Genomic DNA, 12,499 nt, shown 5'->3' on the forward strand with positions numbered 1-12,499 from the left:
GAATCTTATTTTAATGTTTCACAGAGACAAGAATCTAAGCTCTCAGGGAAATGGTTTATTTTCACAAATATGCACATTCTGGGTTCTGCTCCCTACAGAGCACCCAGTCCCAGGGCATCTGTGTGAACTGTTAAGAGGTAAAACACAGACACTTGCCTGGCCTGGGATCCATGGAGTACAGTCCCAGCCCTCTTGCATAACGGTGTACTGGGAGCCCTGTGCTTTCATTTAATTTTTTTTTTTTAACAAAAGCAATTATAGAAAAGTGCAAATTTAACGTGTGACATTTAACATTTTGCCGTGGCAGGCAGCCTCCACTTAAATGGGGCCTTTCTGTGCAACAACAGGAGCCAAAAGGCCTTGTGTCATGGAGTAATGTAAGACACAATCTGGGCTGCAAACGCACAATGAATCGGGAAGGATTTATGTAATTAATTGACCAGTCTTAACCTGTTATCGTGATGTAAGGAATTTGGAACTCATTAATTTGGGCTCTGACAGATTTCATATTAGAGCTGGCAAATATGGATTGAGCCTCTTATTCTTGTAGCAGCTGGAATTTCCATGACAGTGAGGATTAGTGAAGAAGACCTATTGCTGGAGTCAAACTGCCTCTTTGTAATCAGTAGCCCTGCTCTGCATTAAAGGGATAATGAAAAAAAAAAGAAAAAAAACGGAAAAAAAGCATATTACCTGGCCGAGGGAGCGGTAGGACCCTGTGTTCGTTCTGTTAGCATGAGGGTTGAGCTCAAACATTTGCAGTTGAATGAAAACATTAATTTCAATCATAAAGTTAGCTGATTTCTCAAGCACCGTGAGAGAAGAGAAGGCAGAAGGGTCTCAGGGTCAGGTTTGGTATTGTTGTCAAAGTTAAAACGGGATTAAAAGACAGAGCTTTGAATTTCCTGTATGTGCACACAGAAACTGGACGAAGAAGGTACTAGAAGTCTTATGAGGGGCAAACGGGATTTTTTTTGTAATGTCATAGCCATACATGAGCTGTTCAGAGCCCTGAAGGGGAGACTGGCTTTCTCAGGAGCCACTTCCTGTCTCCTGGTCAGAGCACTTTAGTGGACCCCATGAAACCCAGAGCTCACATAATGAGCCTTTAGCCCATTTAGTCAATAATCTAATCTGTGTCCTCTTTACGTGATATGATGTTTAATGAATCACCCATTTGAAAATGTCCAGTTTCTTATTTGAGATTTTAAGAAAACTCGGTAGAAAAATCTGACTTTCATTTTTCCTCTCCTGTGACAATCAGAAAATTGCTAGGCTGAAAAAAAAGTCCCAGAGATTAAAGGAAATGGTTTTTTTTTTTCCTTCCTTCACAATAGTTTCCCTTTATTGCTGTACTATGTGATAAGGTTAATATAACAACTGCCATAAGGATCATTAATACAGGAAGATAAGCAAAGTTGTGTGTTTAAAACATTTGCAGGGAATCATTTACCTCCTTCTGCTGATAAAGAAGCCTTTGGTAACAAATACAAAGCTCAGGCTCTGAATATTTAACTTTCTAGACAGAAAGCCCATTGACCTTTCCTAATATGTTATTACTCATGAATGCTGTTTAAATTTAGGTACTGATTGTTTTGGAATTATATTTATTTAATTTGTATATTACCTTTTAAAATTTCCAGTCAAACATAATTTTTACATTTGAATATAACAAATGTTGTTATAAATCTTTGCAAGAACAGAAAGATCTCCAAGCCCCTTTCCCCTCTCTTTTTTCTGGGGTCTTGATTCAACCAAATTCCAAAGTAAAGATTTTTTTTTTTTTTACTTAGTGATAATGGGATTTGATCCATCAATGAAGTACTTGATACAAAGATTTGTTTGTGATTATCTTGTTCACAAGTGATTTCTTCAGCTTTGGCTCCATTTAAATGAACACATAAAGACAAACGCTAGAAATTTGCATCAATATATTAATGTTATCCTTCACATTGAGAGAAAAAGAAGAGAGCTAGTAGTTGTTATTGGTATTATTATTTCAGCAGGAAGGCAATGAAGATAAACAACTAGTATCAGCAAGGCTTGGATAACTAGTATAAACGATGACAAGGGCAATTAATAGTGTATATAAACACACTTCAGGTTTGTATACAAGATCTCAGCTCTCACCTAGGTATTTCTTTGTATTTTTTTAAAAGAGTGATTTGTAAGTTGACAATTACAAAGTTATCAACTCGTGCTGTGTGTACTATTTGTATATCAGAGGTATGGAATAGACATACTGAAGTGTGATTTATCAGAGAGAGTGTTGATCTGGAAGGAAGTCTGGTGAATCAGATTCTGGCTCTGCTGTTGGCATGTACCCAAAGGCACCTCCTAACCTCTCTGGACCTCAGTTTACTCATCAGTACAATAAAAAGATTTGACACATAATGTCCTAAAGGCACCCGTCCCCAACCTTTTGGGCACCAGGGACCAGTTTCATGGAAGACAATTTATCCACAGACTGGTAGGAGGGAATGGGCTCGGGGTGATTCAAGCACATTACATTTATTGTGCAGTCAAACTTCTCTGCTAATGATAATCTGTATTTGCTGCTGCTCCCCAGCACTAGCATCACCGCGTCAGCTCCACCTCAGATCATCAGGCATTAGATTCTCACAAGGAGCGTGCAACCTTGGTCCCTAGCATGCACAGTTTACAGTAGGGTTTGAGCTCCTATGACAATCTAATGCTGCCACTGATCTGACAGGAGGTAGAGCTTATGCGGTGATGGCAGTGATGGGGAGCAGCTGTAAATACAGATGAAGCTTCACTTGCTCGCTGGAGGCTCACCTCCTGCTGTGTGACCCAGGTCCTAAGAGGCCACAGATCAGTACTGGTCTGAGGCCTGTGGGTTGGGGACCACAGCTGAAGCTGTTCTCTAAAGCACTAGTTCTGAGGGATGCTAATAAGTATTACTAGAATAGGGGTGGATATGGTAGGATGGTTTCCATGGTCAATTACATTTAAGACACGTTGAGTTAAACAAAGTTTAACATTAATCTTCTGCAGGACTTCTTAGTGTCTCTCATATATTAATGTTCACTGTGAATCTCTCTCGAACTCCTGACCTCCAGCAATCTTCCCATCTCAGCCTCCTGGAGTGCTAGGATTACAGGCGTGAGCCACCACGCCCAGCCTCACTGTGAATCTCTAAGTGTGTGTTTGTGTAGGGGTATTGTGTGCAGTTTTCCTAAACTGATTCAAAGAAGAGAGGCTAAACTTCTGTGTTCCTTTGAATCTAAATATTTTGGGTTTCTTCTCAGAATGATTAAGGGGCACTTGCATTCACCCTGGGTGTTCCTAAGGCCAAGCTGGGAGGAACATGAGTGGATATCACTAGATGAGGGTTCCCTTTCAGAGACCAGGTTCTGTAGACAGGCAGGGAGTTTGGTGCAAAATTTCAATCTCAGTTTCATTGCTTACACCTGGGGAGAGTCACTTATCCTTTTGGAGTTTGTTTTTACATTTACAGCATGACAATAATACTGCAACATGGGGGCGGGTGTGAGGTGTATATGAAATCGGGCATGTTCCCTCTGCTTGGAGAGGTCTTTTCCATCCCCCCTCCCAGCGAATGCCCTCTTGCTCGGCTAATTCCTACTAGCTGTTCAGGACTCTGGTTAAATGTCTCTGTGCTCGGATGCCCACTCTGACCACACCCACGACACGTCAGATGCCGGTTCTCAGTGTTTCCTAGCACATCCGCCTTGCATCGTCATGTGCCTTTCTAGTAGCCCTGCACTGCATGGTTGAGTCACCTGTCTGTCCCTTTCTTCTGGTGTAGTTCCTGGAGAGTGAGGACTACATTTCGTCTCTGGCCTCCTCCTCCCCGCCCCTGCCCCCAGCCCACAGTTTAATACAAAACACATTCTAGAGTCCACAATGAATTACTGGCATAGGGTAGGCAAAAGGCCCACAGACCCTTCCTAAAGCTCCTTTCCTGTGGCAGAACCAGCCAAATCAGCAGAAAAAGAGCTTAGAGTATGGTATTAAGTAAGTCAGAGATGTGCCTCCTTAAATTTGGGAAACCTCAGCTGCCCTGAGGGCAAATGCGAATCCTCTGTGTACCCTATTTCCAAGTTACAGCAACTTGTTTTCCATTTCTTTTTGGTAAGAGAACTCCGAAATGGTGATAGTGTCCATTCGTGAAGTCTACATGGCAGTCAATAAATGCTTTGCTGGAAATTACTCTTTTCCTTGATAAAAAATACCATTCAATGAAATATTTTAGTAAAATATTTCTTTTGGCCAACTTATTTCTGAACTACTATGAGTTGAAATACTATATGGTATTAGCGCTTTCTCCAAATGTCTGCTGCTATGTCATATAAACCCATATAAAGTTGAAGCCCAGTATGACTTTTAAAAAGTAATTGAAAAGTAATTTAAAACTTTACTCAGGTCTCCTAAAAAACGCCAAAGAAGTCTCATTTTAACTCGCCAAACTTCTTAAGAGCCTCTGTCCTCTCTCTCTCTCTCTTTCTTTCTCTTCCAATACTACTTGACTTTTCTTGGGGCTCCAGCCCAATAAAGCCATCATTAGTTGAAAATATTGGAAGTCAAAAATGTATTTAATACACTAACCAACTGAACATCATCGCTTAGCCTAGCCTACCTTAAACATGTTCAGAATGCTTATGTTAGCCTACAGTTGGGCAAAATCACCTAACACAAAGGCTATTTTATAATAAAGTGTTAAATATCTCATGTAATTTATTGAATGCTATACTGAAAGCGAAAAAAAGAATGTTTGTATGGGTACTCAAAGTATGGTTTCTACTAAATGCATGTGGAGTTTACACCATTGTTTAAAGTTGAAAAATTATAAGTCAAATCATCATAAATTGGGGACCATATACAGTCATATGTTGCTTAATGACAGGGATACATTCTGAGAAATGCATTGTTAGGTGATTTTGTTGATGTGCGAACATCATAGCATGTACTTACACAAACCGAGATGGTAGCACCTACTACACACCTGGGCTATATGGTACAGCCTGTTGTTCCTAGGCTACAAACATGCATGGCATGTTACTGACCTGAATACTGCAGGCGATTGCAACACAATGGTAAGTATTTGTGTATCTTTTTTTTTTTTTTTTTGAGACAGAGTCTCGCTCTGTTGCCCGGGCTAGAGTGCCATGGCGTCAGCCTAGCTCACAGCAACCTCAAACTCCTGGGCTCAAGCAATCCTCCTACCTCAGCCTCCTGAGTAGCTGGGACTACAAGCATGTGCCACCATGCCCAGCTAATTTTTTCTATATATATTTTTAGTTGGCCAGATAATTTCTTTCTATTTTTAGTAGAGACGGGGTCTTGCTCTTGCTCAGGCTGGTCTCAAACTCCTGACCGTGAGCAATCCTCCCGCCTCGGCCTCCCAGAGTGCTAGGATTGTAGATGTGAGCCACCGCACCTGGCTTATTTGCATATCTTAACATAGAAAAGATACAGTAAAAATACGGCATAAAAGATAAAAAATGGTACATCTGTATAGGGCAGCTTCATTGTAATTTTATGGGGCCACAGTTGTACAGGCAGTCTGTCCTTGACTGATATGTCATTATATGATGCATAACTCTTATCTATCTATGTATCTATCTAACTGTCTACCTTTTTTTTGAGACAGAGTCTTGGTAGGTCACCCAGGCTGGAGTGCTGTGGCGTCATCATAGCTCACAGCAACCTCAAACTCCTGGGCTCAAGCAATCCTCTGGTCTCAGCCTCCTGAGTAACTGGGACTACAAGCACACACCACCACACCTGGCTAAAATTTTTCTATTTTTAGTAGAGACAGGATCTCCCTCTTGCTCAAGCTGGTCTCCAACTCCTGAGCTCAAGCGATCTCCTGGCTCTGCCTCCCTGAGTGCTAGAGGAGGGAGCCACCATGCCCAGGCCTATCTGTCTGTCTGTCTGTCTATCTATCTCCCATTCCTCTTCAGTTTCTTTTCAAACTCCTGACAACTTTCGCCTCTTTCTAAATTTCCAAACCCAGCCCACACTGGCTCTTGTCTTTCTCCTTTTCTCTAACCCTCCTTATCGATTCCTCACTCTTCTTCCAGTACCTCCCGGTGTAAATGTGACATGGCAGTCTCTGATCCACTCTGTTCCTCTCCACTCTGGTTCCAGCTCACGGAACCACAGCCTAGGAACTAACTAGTGTGACAAGGACAGAATTCTCTTGAGGAGTAGGGGCCTGGGAGGGGAGGGAGCAGGCTGGCAGGACTGGGTGTCTCAATGTGCAGCCTGCAGTCTAACTCTGTAAATAGAGCTTCCTGAAACTGCTAACTTTGTTTAGTAATCAGGAACACTAGCTTGCATCCAACTTTTGCTTTCCTCCCTGTAGGTCTGTCTGCCAAGTTTGTCCCCTAATCTTCAGGGGACCTCACCTAAAAGCCACTGTGTGAAAATCAACCTTATTTCTAAGGACCACTGGAGAAGGAGGAGTCTGTGACCTTCTTTGGCAATCCATGACAAGGGATAACCACTCGTTTTAGAAAATTATTTTAACTCTCTGTGCCTCATGCTCCATGCTGAGCCCAATCTATGGCCAGATCACTGAGGCCTCAGGGTGAATGTGTAAGGAGGCCTTGTTCGAGGCCACAAGGGAAGGAGGACACTCTGGTACTCTCTAAGCACACTGAAATTTAAAAGTCCTGACAAAACTGTGTTGAACTGTGCCACATTTGGGGAGGGAAAGACAAAACACGTCTACGGGTTGGAGTCAACCTACAGGGTTTTTACAATACAACTATATTTATATTTTTGAAAAGAAATTAAAGTTTCCTTAACTATTTTCTAGTCGAAATGTTCTCAACATTAGCATTTCATCCTACGTTTTGCTATAAATTATGATTCTTTTCTGAATCTAAAGTTAGTCCCTAACTATAAATAATGGACCTTCAAACTCAAAGGTGACATTTGTGTAAAAGTTTTCACAGTGAGTTGTATTGTGAGCAGTTTAATTTCAGGTTGAGTGGAATCTAGGTATCTGTGTAGCTTATGGTTCAGCCTGACCTCTAGAGCAACAAAAAATGTAACCACAGTAAACATTTATTGAGTCCTAACATTGTGCTGACCTATAAGAGAGCCAGAAAAAGTAAAGGGTTGGTGAAGGCAGGTAAGATTATACTGTCTGTTATAGGAGACTGTTTTAAATGAAATGGAAATACGTAAGGAGCTAAACTGTAACAAAGAGACCCAGATTGCAATGGCTCAAAGGAGTAAGAAATCAATTTCTCTTTCAGGTAACTCTCCAAGGCAGGTGGGAAAGCCCTGCTCCAGGAGGTCATTCAGGAACCCAGGCTGGTGGAGTGGCTCTGCCATCCTCAACATACGCTTTCCAAGGCTACTCCGGTCAGCTTTCTCTTTAGCCAGTGAGAAGGAAACACCAGAACATGACTGGGGCAAGCACCTTTTAATTTATTTTCCAACAGGCATTTTCAAACATACACAAATGTAGTTATAATGTAATATAACACATCTCTGTGTGCCCATCACTCAGCTTCCACAGTTGTCTTCATATGGTCGAATTTATATAATTTATATCCCCCAAATATGCTCTCCACATTTGCTATATTATTTAAAATCAAATCCCAGACATCTTTAAGAAGATGATCTGGAAATTGTGCACATCACTACATTACTTAGTGAGAACTCAGTCGCATGGCCACACCAGATGCAAGCAAGGCTGGGAAATGTCTCTAGCTGGGCAGCAGTGTGCCCGGGAAGAAGGAGAGAATGCCACCCTTGGGATTATAGAATTTGAGAGGATGTCCTTGAATAAGGCTGTAGAGATTGAAATCAAGTTACTGAGGGAAAGACCAAGGACATTTCTACACTCGGAAGATCCAAATGATGCCGATGGCATACTGACACCTTGTGAAAGGCTACAGTGAGCCTTACACACTTGCATTTTCAGCAAATGCAACATTTCCTGAACAAAAACAGAATTCCAAAATGAAGGGACTTAGAAAGGCACCACTGACTCTTGCTCTTTTTCTCACCTGGGTAAAATTAGCTGAGATAATGATTTTAGAGGAGAGAATGTCAATATGTATGTAAATTGTGACAATGGTTTATTTGCTTCTGCTGTTGGATCCTATGTCTGTCTTTTAAAGTGTTACAAGGTGCATGTGTGTGTGAGACTTTATGTAATTTAATGTAATAAGAAGAGAACAATATACCATGGAACTTTAAATGAGCAAAAGAAGAACTAATTTAGACTGGTTTAATGAATCAATTCATGATTTTAAAGATATTATTGAGCATGTACTATATTCAGGAGATTGACCTGGGTCCTCCAGCAGATGCAGTGATAACAAACATTCAGTCCTTGTTCTCATGAGGTCAGATACACATGAAAACATCTAACCATAATGCAACACAGAATGAATCAGGTGCCATAGTTAAGGGTAGTGAACATTCATTGTCCTACCTGCCCACTCTCCATTCTCTTCCTGTAAGTCTCTTGATATTCATCAGGGGCCACCTCTCTTCACTTAAGTGGAGCTGATTCAACCTCCATCCCTAGAGGGGCTGCATCCCAAACCTAGCCAGTTAGAGCAATGGTATTTTCCTGGCCCACACGATTGGCTCAGAAGTGGTCACATGACCCAATCAAAACCAATGACTTTTGTGCAACTGTTGAGGAAAGAAACTCTCTTTCATCCCAAGGGATGGCTGGATAGAATGTAGGCCTGGAGCTCTGGGAAGCCAACCTGCCACTGCCCGAGGCTGGAGCAAGCACAAGGGTAATAGGGCTGAGAGATGAAGAGAATGGGTCTTGATGACATCACTTAAACCTATTGGGCATTTCTCATGTCAAGCACTGCAGTAAGCACGTTATTCACTGGTTTATTCATTCATTCACTCACTTGCTCACTGCACCTGTGCAGTTGCATCTAATCCCTATACAGTAGTCCCCCCTTGTCACTTTCTGCGGTTTCAGTTACTGGTAGTCAACTAAAGTTTGAAAATAGGTGAGTACAGTACAGTATAATAAGATATTTTGAGAGAGAGACCACATTCACATAACATTTATTACAGTATGTTGTTACAATTGTTCTATTTTAATGTTAGTTGTTAATCTCTTACTGTGCCTAATTTATAAATTAAACTTTATCATAGGCATGTATGTGTAGGAAAAAAAGACAGTATATAAAGGGTTCAGTACTATCACAGGTTTCAGGCATCCACTGGGGGTCTTGGAATGTATCCCCTCGCATAAGGGGGACCACTGTAACATTAATGTGAGGTGGGTACCGTTATTCCCATTGTATAGACAAATGCTGATTAATTGAAGAGGTGGGATTGAACACAGGTCTGTTCCTAAACCCTTAATCATTTCCCTCTATGGTCTCCCTAGACACAGCTTCTTAAGGGGAAAATAGCTCTTATGAGACCAATGTATTCTCTTAGTACCTAGTGTAGTGCACTCACTTAGAAGGTGCTCCTTATATTTAACATATTTACTGGCTGAGTGCATATTTGTGCTGTAAAGGATGGTGGTACTATTAATCAGAGTCAGGAGCACAAGAAGAGACATAGGAGGATGAGAAAGGAAAGATGAATTCAGGTGCAGCTAGGGTGACTTCAGCGTGTGGGTACAGGAGAGATGATATGCCCAGAGGAGAAAATGTGTGGTTGGAATCAGAAGAGAGCTCAGAGATGCAAATTTGGAAATCCTCTGAGAGGAACATTGACAAAGGATATCTTTATACAACTGTTAACTCAGTGAGGCCTTCCTTGACCCCAAATTGCAATCTCCTTTACCCCTGCCTTCTGCATTCCTCTTCTCTGCTTTCTATTCTCCATAGATTTACCACCTATATCTAAATAGATATCTATTTTTGTTTATCTATCTCCTCTGCCCCCCTGTGACTATATAAACTCCATTTGAGGAGGGAGATAGGCTGTTGTTCACTGTGGTGTGCCACACGCCTAGACGTGGGAGGTACTCAAAACATTTTTGTTGAATGAATACATGAAGGAATGGAAACTGGTGAGATTGCTCACTGATAGCAGAGATTTAGAGTAGGGTGGACAGAAGACTCAGGAAGAGGAGAACTTGGAGGTGACTGAGAAAATCTAAAAGGCAGAAGGCAAACCAAAGAGCAATCCCCAAGACTAAAGAAAGTGGAGAGTTTCAAGAACGCAGCAGTGGGCAGCATGGTCCAATGTTGCTGAGAGGTAAGAAATGGCCAAGACCATGACATTTGGAGCGAGTTCTCTTTGGTAATGTTGCACGGCTTCTTGGTGCGGACTCTTGGGATTCAGAGTCAATCATGGGAATTTGAATTCTAGCCCTGCCACTTATTAGTTATGTAAATTTGGGTAACTCTCTGAACTACTGAGCTTCAGTTTCTTCATCTGTAAAATGGGCATAATACTGACCCTACTTCAAAGCATAATTTTGCGACTGCACTAAATTACTGTATGTAAGAGACATGTATATGTGTGAATTATTACCATTATTACTGATTTGCAGTGGGTAGAATAAATATATAAGAATAAAGGAAGTCATGAATATTTCTATAACCATTATTATTTGGAAATAATTGCTTTTAAGAGAAAAAAATACATGATGATTCTTGCTGTCATTTTCAAACACCGCGCATATATATTTGAAAGTGAGCACATGTATTTATGAATTTGAATGTGAGGCTTTTTTTTTTTTTTTTTTTATCAAGCCTGTTTTCCTGATTTTCCCTACCCCTTTCTCACCCAGGGTATTTATGCAAATGCACAACCTTGCAGACAAGAGACAACATTTCAGTTCTCTGTCACTTGGGCTGGAGAGCTGTGTGCAACCATTCCCTTCCCCTGCCCCCTCACAAGCCAATCTTGTTTTTTACCTTTTCTAGCCAGGAGGTTGCATATCTGTGTCTTTCTAGAAAATCACTGATTTTATTTGTGCAGTAGTCTTTTATGTCATAGGTTTTGACTTAGATTTAGTCCCAGTGGCTGAAAATTCAACATCTTCTGAATATTTTCCTCCAAAATCACAACCACATTTGGCAGCAAAGAAGCTGGAGGGATGAATAGACTTCCATGTTGCTTCGTTATAGATAGGGAGATGCTGGCAGAAATTTGCAAGCATTTGCATATATACAATTGTCTGTCTGATGTTTGCTTCCAGTTCTTGCTCTCCTCCTCTGCTCCTGTTCTCTTTGTGCAGTGAATTACTAACACAAATACAGATAATGAAATTTCTGATCCCAGCCTGCAAAGCAATGTACATTTTGGAAGGTATCTGGGGAAAATGGATAGGTTCTTTTGATCTTGTTGCTTTATCCAGACAAGGAAATGAGGAGAAGAAAGTAATTACAGGGCCTTGTCTTTGAAGGTAAAAATGAGTGGCACCGACAGGGTTTCTTTTCAGGGAATCTTGTAGAGATTCTATTTTCTTGTTAATACCCCAATAGGTATTATTCCTGGAAATAGAGTTTACGTATTAAAATGTGTGTTCACCAGATGGGACACTGTCCACAGGCAACAGAACAAGTTCCATCCCTGTGACATCAGAACAGAGTGGATCTAGGGGCCGGGTGCAATTTGCCCTCAGGCTTGAGGCATTGCCCCAGGCAGCCGTGACAGTGCAAATCCTAGAAGTGGGAGGAAAGTGAATTTGCCCCCCAAAACATCTTGTGGTAAATCACTGCTCCTGCAAATTCAGGAAGCATCAGTTTCTTAAGCAGAAGCGTGACTTTGTTGGGCAACTGGAGGTGGTGGCTCAAGTGGCCCTGATTAGGTGGCAGTGGTATCAGGAATGCTCAGCTTGCTTGACTTCAGAGTATGTTCCTATTAGCTACTAGGAAATTCCCTGGAGCAGAGCTGAAAAGCAACTTTAATTGGAAACATTTTAGGGAAACAAACAATATTTTCTTTTACTTATCCCTGTGGTGGACCTAAAGTTAATACACTGGTAAGCAAGCAACTAAAATTAAGCCCATGCTTTCTTAAACAAAGAAGTTTTAATTATCAATGTCCTATGTCATTTATGGCATAACATGATCACTTTGATTCAAAAGTGCATGTCAACTCTTTTTCCATTTTTAAATAATTTTTTGTTTTTTTTTTTGAGACAGAGTCTCGCTCTGTCATCCTGGGCAGAGTGTATTGGCATCATCACAGCTCACTGCAACCTCAAACTCCTGGGTTCAAGCGATCCTCCCACGTAGCTGGGACTACAGGCATGTGCCAGGACGCCCAGCTAATTTTTCTATTTTTAGTAGAGAAGGGGTCTTGCTCTTGTTCAGGCTGGTCTCGAACTCCTGAGCTCAAGCAATCCTCCCGCCTCGGCCTCCCAGAGTGGTAGGATTATAGGTGTGAGCCACTATTCCTGGCCCTTTAAAAATAATTTTGATTTTACCTAATGTTGACCTTTTATCATATGTCATGTAGTAAACACCAATTCTGTTTGTAGGAACAAGTTTCTAAACAACCCAAGTTTGTGCTGACAGCTTGTATGAAGAGAACAAATATTTGCTTT

Source organism: Lemur catta, chromosome 11, assembly GCF_020740605.2.
Source record: "Lemur catta isolate mLemCat1 chromosome 11, mLemCat1.pri, whole genome shotgun sequence".
Lineage (NCBI taxonomy): Eukaryota > Metazoa > Chordata > Mammalia > Primates > Lemuridae > Lemur > Lemur catta.